Source organism: Melospiza georgiana, chromosome 8 (assembly GCF_028018845.1).
Source record: "Melospiza georgiana isolate bMelGeo1 chromosome 8, bMelGeo1.pri, whole genome shotgun sequence".
Taxonomy (NCBI): Eukaryota; Metazoa; Chordata; class Aves; order Passeriformes; family Passerellidae; genus Melospiza; species Melospiza georgiana.
Window position 1 is genome coordinate 8,437,440 of NC_080437.1, and position 14,110 is coordinate 8,451,549.

Consider the following 14,110-nt stretch of genomic DNA (forward strand, 5'->3'; position numbering starts at 1 on the left):
ATGCAACATCTGTAATTTTGCACAAAAACAAGCACAATATTAAAAGCATAAATTAATTTTTCAGAAATCAATATGGACTATAAATGAAAGTTGGTGGAAAGGGAGCAAGTGTTCTGTAAGATCATTAGTTTTCCATACTACTGCCTAATTAATTTAAGGCTGAAATGGAATTATCATACCTTAAAGGGGAGGTGATTTACTAAATACTTGCTTATTTTTCCCTGAATGAAACATACAGTCTTAGCATTGAAGGCATAATTTTAATGTAATGAAAATATCCTACACCCAGTCACTATAGATCAGTGATAAAACAGGAAATCCTGCTTTTGCTGGCATGAGAAAGTAAATAAGTGAGACTACCCTCAGACTAGCAATGTTTCCTCTCTGATACAGCTGAGAAGCTGCCTTGCGTTGGACTCAGTCTGGGATTAAACACGAGAGCTCAATTTCTAAAATTGTCAGTCAAGAACCTTTCAAACAACCTAAATCCATTTTGAAGTGCTGAAGGAAATGCATGAAACAGAATCAAGCCATTCAGTGTTCACAAAACAGCTGATTTAAAGCAAACTGTATAACCTGTTGTGTGGGTGGACTTTTATCTCATGTCGGTTTAGTTAGCAAAGCTAAAAATATTAGCCAATACAAGGTTGGAGGTTGTCCTCTGAACAGATGCAGATGATAACCCTTGTGAGCTCAGCTGTCTGCTCCAATTGCCTTGCAAATGATAGTGTGTTTCCAGCACAAATTACAGGAATTTAGACAGTTTGTTTGTACAGAGTGAAATTGCACAACTATACAATTCTGCACGCAAATACTGTGGAAGCATGGTGGAGGCTTCCTCGTTGGGGCTCTAAATATGAGTTACCAGGACTCTGTATAAATTCTTCCCAAATAAAACAATCCTTCCAATTCTGGGGAGTAACTATGGCCTAGCAATCTTTCTTTGTGCTTGGTACCACATATGCAACAAAGGTCATTATCTTTCAGTCATTTATTCTAAACTTTACATTTAGCCAGGTTTCTAACAGTTTCTGTCCACTTAATGAGGGCTTCAGAATTCCAGTGCCATTTGTTTTAAAGGCTCAGCTCCTGAAATCCTATGATCATTCTCCCACATTTCTTTTGCAAATGTAAAACACAGGGTGTGCTAGTGTTTGATAGTAGACTAAAGCTGATTTATGTGCTGAAAGCAGTCTGTCCCTGGCATCACAGAGCTCTATACAGGCTAATTCCCCCTGCTGCACAGCTCAGCATCCTGATACAGCATGCATGTATATTTCACTATTCATACAGTATACAGCAGGTATATTTCAAGCCTTCATGACTCCACAGGGAAGCACATGAAACGAAAATCATCAAAAGAAGTGAGAAGATTCGACGAACCCTGCTTCTCTTATGTTTTTTTTGTGATATGGGGGCTAGGTTCATTAGTTCTGCACAGACTGCCTGATCTCTGCCATTGAGATAGGAGAGCAGCTTGGCTGCCAGCCCAGCCTGCCTCTCTACCTGCATTGCTGCCGGCTCCCGCTGTCCTTAGGCCCCGTGTCTCAGCCCTTCCCCTTCCAGAGGGGCTGTGCTGCCAGGAACTCCCCGTGACCACCATCAAACATCACCGACGAGAAGCACCGGCACAAGGGCCGAGTGCCTGGGCCCCACAGTCCTCCCAAATCCTCCCCAACAGCACAGGATGACCCAGGGTGGAACATTGAGTCCAAGACCCTGAGTAAGCAGAAAATTCCTTTAACACCAGGCTATGGGCCGTTCGTCAAATTTACCTAAGTATTTCAGCAATACGTTCTACAACCGTTTTAAATGCCTGATGGAGCTGGATTATTTACGGTGTCCCGCTATTGTTCTTTTTAAAGACTTCTCTTAGCGTATTATTGATAGAGAGGTCAGACACCCTGAGGGCAGTGTAAGGGAAAGCATCCTGAGCGGAAAACAGGCTTAACGTTTTTTTTAATCTACGATTCAGCACGAAAGTTCTGTGTGGGGAATCTGAGGCGAGCAGTGCGGTGGGATTTACTCGTCAGCAATGTTAAACACAAGAGTATTCACAGTTCAGGGAGGCGCACACACCTTGATCCACATCTCGTGGTGCGGATGCTCACACGGAGCAGGGAGGAGGCGGCTGGGGACCCCACCCTCTCGCGCACGGAGGTGATGCCATTGCGGCCGCTCCCCGCACGGGGCCCCGCAGGATTTCCTGCCTCCGCAGCCCCTCAATTCCTGGAAGCGCTCTCTCCCGAGGGCAGGAAGGGCGAGCGCGCCGCCGCCGCCGGCAGCCCCAGAGCCCCGTGAGGGGCGCGGCGATCCCCGGCCCCTCAGAGCGGAGCGCAGCGGAGCGGAGCGGCGCGCGCCCTTCCCGCCGCCGCCGCGCGCGCGCCGCTGCAACGGCCGCGGCAGCAGCGCCGCGTGCCGGGGCGCGCTCACGTGACGGCGCTGGTTGGCTGGGACGCGCGCGCCCGCTCCGCGCTGGGCACGGCACGGAACGGCACGGCACAAAACAGCACGGCACGGCAGAGAGCAGCACAGAACAGAACGGCACGGTACGGCACGGCACAGAACGGCACGGCACAGCAGGGCGGGACGGCACCGCACCCGAGACACCGCACCGCCCTCCGCACCCCGCCGAGCGTCACTGGTGTCCTGTCCCCAGGCAGTCCCGCTCCGCCCTCAGGTGAGTGAGACGCTGCGGCCCCGGGGCAGGCGCGGGACGGGCAGACGCCGCTGCCGCCGGTCGCTGTGGGTGACCCAGCGGGGCCGGGGCCGTGGGAGCTGCGGCGGAGGAAGGAGCGGCGGGCGGCCGGGCACCGCGGGGCTGGGACCGGCGGGCCGCGGGCGCTCCCCGTTCCGGGCCGGCTCCTGACAGGAGCAGCCCCCAGCTCCCGCTCCAGGACGGACTCCGCACCTGCCCGCCTCGCCGTGATGTCCCGTTCCCTCGCCCTGATGTCCCGTTCCCTTCCGCGGTAAGGTCAGAAATGCTGACGGCTCGCTCGGGTGTCAGGCGGTCCTGCTGCATCGCTCCCGAGCCGTTCCATACCGTTAGACGTGTGCGCTCATTCCCTGGTTTCCCACGGTGCACGCAGGGCGCTGGGTATTTATCACTACACCTGGCTTGACTTTTACGTGCTCTTGCAGAGGGCTTCTTTACAACATTCATCTTGGCTAACTCCTGTTTGTGAAAACTAGATGGACAAAACTAAATTCTGTTTGTATTTCACTTTCTGGGTATGGGTTTGGCACCTTTGCCATAGAAATGAAACTTTCTTCTCGTGTAGAATCTCTAGGCACTTTCTGCATGCACTTTGTTTGAAAAGCAATTTGCTGAATTAACGTAGCATGCACAAAGATAACTTGAGTTGACATACTAGCAGCGTACCGTCTATCTCGTGAGCAAAAATGGAATATTCCTGCCCTTAGGTTCCTTTTTAATCTTAAATTATTAATGGTTCTGTGCATAGGAAGAATGAAATTTGTAATTGGTACAGAGTGCAAATGCATGTAGAGAGCTGGATACAAGAGGAGCTGGTTATAAAAAAGGATGTGCCTCCCTAAAAAGCCTTGTATGAGAATGACATTCAAGAGCTCTTTCCCTTGCTTACAGTTGTTGAGCACCTCTGGGGAGAAGCAGAAGGCCATACTATCCCAACTCTTCTGTAGCTCTTGGGAAAAAGAAATGACAAAAGGGAAAACCTTTTCCCTATTTGGGGAGCATAGGAAAGCTGAGCTTTAGTTACTTGCACTTTCGTTTAGCAGCTGTTTGACTGAGTTGTTGGGGGTGCTCTTAAGATAGGGCTAGTGGCCGTCATAATATCCCATCCTCTTTTAGAACCTGATTGTCAACTTCTCACCCAATGTTGTCATTTGTACTTAGTCAAATGGAAATATTTGTATCACATTCATCATGTTGTTGTCTGTGTAATCAATGCAGGAAAAAGTTCCTGTTTCTCTTAGAGATCCCAGAAAAAAAAACATAGTTACCAAAACTGAAATAGAAAGGGCAAAACACTTGCATTTGCTGTGTGTCCGACATTTAAGGTTTGAATGTATGTTGAAAGGAAATGTTGGTTTAGGTATCAATGGGAAGTAACATTTCTACTGTCTGTTCAACCATGTAATGTAGAGCAAGTGAGGTGTGTCATAGTAAAGATTACAACAGTGAACTAAGGTTCTGCTCTTTCTTCTACTTAAATTTCTCCCAGTATTTGAACTTTTAAAGGCAAAAGTTTGAAGTGAGACCACGTTAAGCAAGTCAGAAACATAAGGCTTAAAAGCACTTTTCTTCCATGTAATCCCTCATGGTTTGTTGAAGAGACTTGAGGCAGATGTACTGTGAATTTGTGGTGTTACAGAAACTGAAACCAATGCACAGAGGTGATGGGCCAGTTAAAGGAAGCTTGTAAAAAAACTTGAGAGGATAAAATTCTGCAATATTGTTAGTTTCGTAATAATAATAATAATAGAAATCCCCAACAAACCAAACAAAACAGGAGTGGGGCAAACACTGGATCAGCTAAGGCTTCTGAACAACACAAAGGTGAAGCTGAGGTGGATTTGAGGGAAAAACTGGGCTGTTTTCTTGAGTTTTCTGTAGTGTCAGTGTGTAAGAGGAGTGTCTTGTCCATCACATAAGAGGCTTCTAAACCAGATTAGACGTGACTTGGCCACAAGGAGTCATCCAGGGCGCCCAGTGTTCCACCTGGCCTCCCTTGTGATCCTTCTGGGTCTGGTTTGCACTGGAAATGCTCCACTTGCCAACCTGCAGCAGGTGTTCCTGTTCCTCACCTGCCTATTTAAAAGAAATCCCCCACTTTGGAGAATTACACCATGCAAGTACATCCCTCAGTGAATTACTGTGTGTTCCAGCAGGTTTTATTTTCCCTCAGCCCACGGTGACCTTGCTGTGTGTCCTGCACACACGGTGTGCTCGTAGCTGTGGGTGAGCGTTAGCCTGGGTACTGCCTGGGTGCAGAGAGATGGGAGAGAGAGGGAAGGGCACTGCCACTGCCAGAGCTGATGCTTTCTCTGCAGGCACACAGGGTGAGGGTCACAGCAAGGCAGCTCTCTCCTGAGCTGTGAGCTCCTCCAGACTCTGGGAAGGAAGGTGCATGTGAGGTTCCGCTGCTCTGTTCCTCTGAGCGCAGCTCATCATCACAGAGAGAGATCTGCCTCCACTACCACGGTATGAGAGATGTTTGTATTTTGGAGTTGTAATAGGGTAGAGCAGTGCTAATTAAGAACTCAGCTGTCTTCAAAACCAGAAAGTGGAAGACTGAAGGGCAGGGGGATGAAGGCCATAAACTTTTATCTGTGAAGTGGAACTTTTAGGCTTATGCTTTAGTAATGATGAAAATCAGGTTTAGCTACATTTCTGTCTGCTTACATTCTTCAAACAACTGGTCTCATTTTACAGCATAACAATTTAAAAAATATCCCAGCAAGCAAGAGAGTCTTAATGTGGCCTTTAATAGGAGAATAATGTAAATGATTAATGATTGATGAAGAAGAATTGTGAATGAGCTTGTGGAAGGGCTTTGCATGTCTGTTTGAGATTAAGAAGGATCTTGATATATCCTTGGAGGTCATGTCTGTAGATTTTAATGAGGGTGAAGCAGAGAAAGGCTGTTAAAAGCAAATGAGATCTCAGTAATGTAAAAACATAGAAAGCTCTGGGTTTATGATCAGATAAACCAGATGCCCTTTTTTTAGTTTGATGTTTTTTAAAAGAAATTTTCTGAAAGAAGCTGCAAGTAACTTCAAATCTGCCATTAATACTCAAGAAACAAGTAAACAGTTACAAGTGGTACAGTATCACATAAAGTATCTTTTTAAACAGTTTTAGAGCCCTGAGTATTAATTAATAATTAATAATTTGGGGAACTGTTTAATTGTGGGTTAAGGCTGTTATTGTAGGGCTTACAAAGGGAGCTGTGTGGGCCTGCCTTGGAGGAAGTAAGGGTGAGCACAGCAGAAAAGATGGTGAGAAGATTCTCTACAGTAATAGCTGCATGAAACATGGCAGTTCAGGAAGACTGATATGTCTTTGCCACTAAAATGCTCTTTGATAAGTAGCAAAAGGAAGGACAGGACTCTTAGAGGACATAAACATCATCCCTCTAGCTCTAGTGTCAATTCTTGTGGCTTGTCTATTCCACAAAGGTGGAATAAAGTGTTACTTCATTTTCTGTTTGCTCTCTCTCTCCCTTGTGTTGTGCTGGGTATCTACAGAAGGTTGTAACTTCTGTGAGAAATTAACTTCAGTCCTAAATTCAGTTCTGAAATGATCCTGATAAGAAGGGAGAAGTGCCCAGTGGGCCACTGCTCTGTTCATTTGAAGACTCTGCATTTCACTGCTGCTATTTAAGTTGGCCTGAACCTCTGAAACCTACTTGTGCCCCCAAGCTTTGCTTTTAGGGCAGCATCTGAGGTGAAATCAATGTTATTCCCACCTTTGGTTCTTGGAAAACCTCCACCTTGCTCCTGGATGGGAACCAAGCCACAATAAAGTAGGCATTTACCAAACCAAATTAAGGACTTTTATAGTTAATTTCATTTGTTACCAAAGGGAGGAAGCAACACAGAATTCCCAGTTCATGTGTCATCAGGCTGTCAGCTCATATTTTAGAGTCTTGTCACCTTGAAGGTAGCCAAAAAAATCCCTCCTCAGAGTCTGTTGCCTAAGAGAGAGGAGCTGGTTAACTGGGATACAGCAGTGTTAGCTTCTGACACCTAAGGTGGTTTGGGTATTTTTTTTTAATCTAAATCCAGAAGGAAATTATTCATGAAAAAGCTTCATTTGACAGAGTTGTGTCAATCTCCAATTATACCCAAAAGCTCATCAAGCTACCCATGATTTCTTCACTGCATTGGAGCAAAGAGTGTTTTAATAAAGATACACAGTTTACCTGTTTGAAACTTCAGAAGACTCTTTTATTGACCAAGCAGGCCTGTTTTATAATATAAAATGCATCATAAAAGATGTTGTTGCTATTGCATGCATTGTAATTTTAGGTTGAAAATAGTAAAGTTTATTCTCTTTTTTCCCCTTCTTTCCTCCTTAGGAGTGCCACGTTAAGAGAAAGACATGAAGTATTTTTAATGAAATTCTGCTTTTGATCAAGCTGCTAAAAATGGATGTGAACATTTTCTCCTGTGAGGTAAGTATTGACAGGGAGAAATAAAAAAACCCCTGAGTTGTTTCACTTAGTGTTGCCTGTCACCACTGCTCTTCTGACCAGCAGCTTTTGGTCAAGTATTTTAGAGTTATAACATCTGTGTCTTGGCAAACTTTTTACCAAAAGTCTTAACTGAAAAATCCTACAAATAACAGTTTCATTTACAGGATTAGTCAGCTTTGTTCTGGTATTCCAGCAGATAAAAACAAATGTTGGTGTTGCAGGGTTGCTAATGAGCAGCTTCTTCACAGAGTAGCTTTTGACCCAATGTCAGCCTTTTTTCCAAGCATCAAAGAAACAGAAGCTGCAAAGTCTGATTTTCAAGAGTGAATTCTCACACAGACTAACTGCAGGTGCAGGAAAAGAGTGAGATCCTGGGATGAAGGAAGAGTTTGCACCACAAACATGTAGGTACTTTTCCATGCATCCAGGCAGCTTTCTCAGTTCCTGCTCTAGGCAGCCTTGGGAAAAGTGGGGCTTTTGCCAGCCTGAGTTACAGATGTATATTTATATTGCTTTTGTCAAGTATCACAGCCAGATCTTCACAGTTCCTGCAGTAAGTATGTAAGTTAGTTAAACCAAATACATGTCCTTGATGTTGGATCATGGGAAAATTCAGGTTTTAAGGAACCTCTGGAGATCATAGAGTCAAACCCTCTGCTCACAATTTGGAGTAGTCAATGAAAGTAGGTCATTTTCATCCACTGGCCTTCTCAGTCTGTTATATGTCAGAAGTATTGACAAAAGATGGATTTATAGCTTTCCATATGTATTAAATGTACATTATAATAGTGCAGATAGGGACATAAGATGCTACTAAAATTTGCCAGAAGGGATAATGTTTTAATTAAGACAGGATTGCACAGGAATGGTCTATTTCTCTAAACAAAGGAAACAATAAATCTCTGATGTGTTGTTTTCTTGCAATTGCAAATGAAACCTCCACTAACACTGACCTAATGTCATGCTGCCAGTATTTTCAAGATGGGTTCCCTGCAGGAATTACCCCTTCCCAGGCATCTCTGGGGAATTGATTTATTTACTTCCTCCTGTAAGCAAAATTGCTTTCTCATAATAAAAGGAAGGGAAGTGAACACTGCTTATCCTGTCTGAAACACGTTACTGAAACATTTCCTCTGAAGTATAAATATTTTTTCATGGGAAAACATAGTGACAATGTGAATAAAAATAAACATCTTGTCAGGAAGCTTAGGGAGCAATCTCCCCCCTGGGCTCTAAAAGTAAACACAAACCAAGCATCTCTCCTCCCTCCATCATTGTGTACTACCAAGCAGAACATTCTGTGAGCCCTAGGAGTAGCTAGTTCCACTGTTTTGGCCAGGGAGGATTATACAATGAAGGGGTTAATCTTGTCAGGAGAAAGACATTTTAGCATTCAGAGCCTCATTGGAGGGTCAATGAAGTGAAGAGACACTTGGTTTACTTTGGATTTATGCTTATCTCTATGTGCTTTGAATTGATCCCTCAAAATTGGTAATTTAATAGCTTTAATAGTTACATTAGTAATTTAATGAGCCCCTTTCAGGACATCATCAAAGACAGACATATACTTTGTGAATAAAAATAGAAGTCATTTTACAGGCAATGCAGTTCCTGAAAGCCAATATACAGTATTACACATATGCAAGTTGTGATTGTCATGGTTTAACCCCAGACAGAAGCTAAGTACCATGCAGCTGCTTGCTTGTGTACAAAAAGGTAAAACCCGTGGGCTAAGGACTGTTTAATAATTGAAATAAAATAGAATAATCATTTGAATTGGAAGGGAGAGAAAAGAAAGGGAGAGAAATAAAACCCCAGAAAAACAAGTGATGCACATGTGCTGGCTGAGGCCCAGCCCAGCCCTGAGCAGCAGTTGGTAGCTCCCAGTTGATTCTACACTGGGCATGACCTTTTAGGGTATGGAATGTCCCTTTGGGCAGTTTGGGTCACCTGTCCTGCCCTGCTCCCCCTCAGCTTCTGGTGTACCTGCTCACTGAAATGTCTCAGTTTGGAGTGAGCACCACCAAGCAACACCCACAGCACCCGTGCGTCATCAGCGCTCTCACAGTGAGTCCGAAACACAGCTCTGACCAGCAACCAGGAGGAAAATTAACTCTAGTCCAGCTGAACCCAGGACAGTGATGCTATGAATTATTTAATATGCATTGACTGATCTCACCATCAAAAAGTACCTATTGAGGGAAATGGCACACCCAAGAATCCAGATTTCTCTTTTCTCCTCTGCTCCCAGTGTCAAGCCTTGCTTCCCAGTCTGTTTTAAAATGAATTTCTGAGTAAGATGTATAGCTCACGTAGGTAAATTACAGAACAATATTCTCAGAAACTTGCTGTTTCCACACCAGTTCCTGTTATTTCTCTTATTTGGTTTCACTTCTCAAAGTGAATATATCTGCAGGTCTGAAAAAAAGCTAACTTGTAGATGGGTATTTGCTTGAATCAGAAAATGCTGCCTCTCTGAAAGGTGTGTATTTGTAGAGGTGTTATTTACTCCTTAATATCCCAGTCAAAGCTTATTTGCTTTTGGGCTTCTGTGTCACTTGAGGTATTATGAGACAAGTAGTAGTAAATTTAGCTGTCTGGGTAAAGAAGCTACTGCTCTCTCAGAGATTAGTGTCTTCACAGTCAGTGGAATAAAATAGCTACTGCCTCTACAGTGCAATCTGGCACTTGAATGTATCTGACAATTCAGAATGGTAAATACAAAGTTCTGGACTGTGCAAAGCCAGCAGAGGGGTGTGTGTGCAACAGTAACCTTCAGCAGAATTAAATTTGTCGGAGGAAATTTTAAATTTTAAAGCTGCTTGAACTAGTTCTTCTCAGACTTATGGCTGCTTATGACTAGATTAGAAAACAAGGACTGCCTTGTGTGGGTGGTTCAGGTGTGAGAGGAAGGGCAGTGTTGCTGTTTGTTGCTTTTGATCTTTGTAATTAAATTTATGTTCTCTAGCACTATTTATCATACTGTTGAAATCCATGTTTCTGACTTTTTCATGGGATTGGCTGTGCTTTACATTAAGAAGAATGACTGTTTTTCACAACACCTATGTAGAATCAAGAACAATTTGTTACAGTTAGGTGGGAAAGGAAGAAAGAAATTATGGGGTTCTGAAATGTCCATTAATTCAGGGAGATTAAGCATCAAGGTACCCAACATAAGAGATCAAAGCTGGGATATAAAATCAGTGCTGTTCCATCAGAACATTGTCTTGCCAGCTGGAATTACCTGTCTCTCTCACCTCTGGAAGCAAGGGCCTAGCACCCTCAAAATGAGGATTTGCAGTAACAAAAACATGGTATGGTACCAGTACCTGAGCTTTAGCTGCTTTTTGTTTTCAGCTGCTTTCTCAGTGGTAGAATTTGCTTCTGCATGGCCTCCTAGATGTGCTCAGCATGGGCAGGTGTCCCAGTAATTGTCCTGAGCAACAGGTACAGTTTACACTTGAGATGGATGTATGTATGGGGGTAAATAAGATTAATACCTTTTTAGTTCTTCTCTTCTACCATTACCCATGAAAAGAACTATTGCCTGACTCACAAAAGACTTTTAAAAAGTTTAAAAATAGAAAGCTACATGTCTTGCTGCTTTGTTGAAAGAGAAAAAGCCCCTTCTAGTAGAATTCATGTTTCTTTGGCAATGACTTTCAGGCAATGAGTGGATGAGAAATTTCAAGGCACTAGAATATCTTTGATTTTGTTAAAGCTCCCTGAATGCCTGATTAGCTTCAAAACCACTGCTATTGCTGGTTCTAGCTTGTTTTTAATTTTACAAAGGTGTATTCTGTTCCTGACACATTTAAATGCTGCAGTTGTAAGTGTAATTGGAAGGTGATGTCTTTTACTCAGTACTTTGCAAATTACACAGTATACACACACTCCTTTAAGTTCTCTGATTTGTGCCTAATCTGTAGTTCAAACGTGTAACAGTGATACTTTTCAGGCAGATCCTGGAAGTAGTCCTACACCCTCTGTGAAAACTGCAAATATATGCAAGAAGTATGTGATTTCATGGTTGATAGCTTTTGAGTGGTAGCATTTAAAAGAACAAAATCCTTCTTGGAAGCTATTCCTAATAAACATAATTACGGAAGTTTCATCAAGCAGCCTGTGGTGAAACATGCAAACTGTCTTTATTGCCTGCTGCTTAGACTTGGAATCACTCGTGTGTGATTTCTTCTATGGATCACTTGTGTGCATTCTTCTGCAATTTCTGCAATTACCATTATCCTTCAGCTACACCATTTTGCTAGAATTTATAGAAAGTGTTTCAGGGAGTGAAAGATATCCATCAGAACCAACCCTGGTAATATTCTTTTTGCATGTGGTTTATGGTCTTAACTCATTGGGGAAACAACAAAAAAAGGAATTAAATTTGTTCAGGCATATTGAAGTAAACCTCTAAAATACATGAGTGGCATTTGGAAGAAATGCACAAGTAGGAATCTTGTGTTGATATAATCCAGTTTCACCTATTGAATTTGTTGTGTTGCAAAAATGCAGGCTTTGCAAGGCAGTCTTTGCTAGTGTGACTAAATCATGTCAGTAAACTGGTGTAAGGTGGTGGTAAGAGGCACAAGGTCTTACCTTCCTGGCAAAGCTTCCTCTTTCAAAAAAATGAGTGGTTCCAAGGTATAAAACACACAGAATATAACAAAGTTTGAATTTTGGTCTTGAATTCATAAAATCCCACAGTGTTGCTACTGTGTGGAATCACACTGTTCAAAATAAATGTAGAATTGTACTGTAATCTTGGGAGGGATTGTAATCCAAATAAGCACACTCTTTGAACAACCTAGTGAAAAAATACTGAAGTTACAGGTGCATCATTCATTTCTGGTTTTTTTCAGCTGCTTTATTATCTTTCTAAGACAGGCATGTAGCAACTGATTCTGTGAACTTTTTCTTCTTGAATTACTCCCCGAACTGAAGCCCAGAGGAGTCCCTGGAAGCTTTTCCTCTACTCTTTCAGAAGGATTTGTATCAGGCTCTTAAAACCATAACTGGGTCTTACTTTCATGTCTAGCTCACTATGGGACAGAGGTAGAGAGGAGTAAATTGTAGCTAATAAGGCTGTTTCTCTAAGATCAGTGATGATGAGATTAAGCTGCCTTTGATTCTTCTACTTAATCCTGCTCTGTTGGTTTGACAGCCTATAAAGATCAGAGTATGGCTGCTGGCTGCTGTTCTTGTATATAAGCAGTGATTCCGAGACCAGGAACATTAGGCTTTGGCAACTGTGAAAAAGGCGACAAAATCCACTTTGTTTCTCTTCCCCTCACCCTACCCCATGTTTTCCAGTTCCTGTAACTAGAGATCTGTGTTCAAGACTTGTCCTCATCATCTCTTTGTACCACCAACAGAAGGAATTCCAAGCAGGGGTGGCACATTGTTGCAGAGATGTCTACTTTTTTATTGCTCCTGTAGAATTTCTGAAATCTTTGATGACTATTTTAGCTTCTAAAATTTGGTCTGCATTTTGTATCCTCCTGTGTATAAATCTACTAGGCATTTAGTAGGTGATTTATGCAATCCTCAAAAGGCAGGGAGAGCATTTATAATGCTTGGAAGAAAAAGGGCTGATCCATTTATAAACGGTTTTTAAAGCTCAATAGCTTAGATCAAGAGTAAGAAGCAAAGACTGTGTATGTCATTGAAAACCTCCTGTAGTTGTAGTATAAAGACGTTTCAAGTCTCTTGGAAACTCAGTTCTCAGGGACAAGTGAATTTTGACGGATCTATATAGAGGAGAGATGGAGACTGACAGCTAGCCACAAGGTCAGACAGACAGACAGAAAATCTTCCCCAGCTGACTGTTTGCTATGACTCTTATTTCATTCCACAAAGGAGTTCTTTCCATTCCATTAACATCTGATTAGATGGCAGAAACATTTTAAGAAGCTCTGAACAGTTATGCAGATGCCAGCACTATTACTTCCAGATTCATTCCCTTGCCAAACAGCAAAATGACACAGTCAAGAAGAAATCCTCCTACTAGTCAGTTTTTTCTATTTAAGGTGGAGTTTTTTTTTTTAATGTGTTTTTATAAGTTGATTAAATCTTTTGTATCCATGTTGTAGTCCTGAGGAGTGAGAAGTGTGGAATATAACAAATACAAGCTGTTGCAAAATTGCTCCCATTAGAAGACATTACACATGTGATACAAAACTCTGCCATAGAACCAATTCTTAAAACAGCCTCATCCTCTCTGGGTTGGGAGTGCAGTGAGCCATAACCCTGCCACTTCTTCCCTTGGGAGACTCTTATATAACTGCTCAGCTGTTTCTCTTGCTGTTCTTCTTATTAAGCCAAAATTTTGTTTTGCTTAATTGTGTCCTGGTACACCTAACTCTGCAGACTGGAACTGTTCAAAGTGGATCCACTCCCTATTAAGACCAGACCCCACAGTCTGTAGAAAGAGAAGGATGGCAGCAAAGGCAGTTTATCAGAGTTTAAGGGACCATCAGAGAGACTGTAACAGCACCGGTGAACAGGCTGGGACATACCTGGCTCAGCTGAGTGCCTTTCCATCAGCGGGACAGCCACATCTGGAGATGCCTGAGGCTGAGAGCAGCGAGGAGGGCGAGGGCAGGGCTCCTTCCCCTCTGCTGGGCACTTGTGGGGTGGCTGCTGAGAAACTCTGCTCAGTTTTGACCAACTGAAGACAGTGCTGCTAATGATAATAGTGCCCTGAACCAAGGGCTTCTGATACCGTGGGGAATAGGAAACATGAGATACGCACAGACACACTGAGCGAGCTGCTTATCTAACCTGGCGAAGAGAAGGTTAAGAGGGAATCTCATTACTACCTCATGTAGTCACAAGGGGTTATGGGGAAACCAGGTCTTCTCTGTGCAGCAAAAGGACAAAAGGCAGCAGTCACAAGTAGCAGCAGGGAGGGTGTAAAGAAAAAA

General features: G+C 43.1%; 1 protein-coding gene across 1 annotated transcript in view; it reads left to right on the forward strand.

Moving 5' to 3' along the window:
• The first annotated feature begins 2,616 nt into the window (after positions 1 to 2,616).
• RHOBTB1 (Rho related BTB domain containing 1) overlaps positions 2,617 to 14,110 on the forward strand; it is a 48,460-nt gene continuing 36,966 nt past the window's right edge. Inside the window, exons 1-2 of the mRNA XM_058029089.1 lie at positions 2,617 to 2,680; positions 7,065 to 7,160. The gene's annotated coding sequence lies outside the window, so the exon portion shown is untranslated. The remainder of the gene's footprint in view (positions 2,681 to 7,064; positions 7,161 to 14,110) is intronic.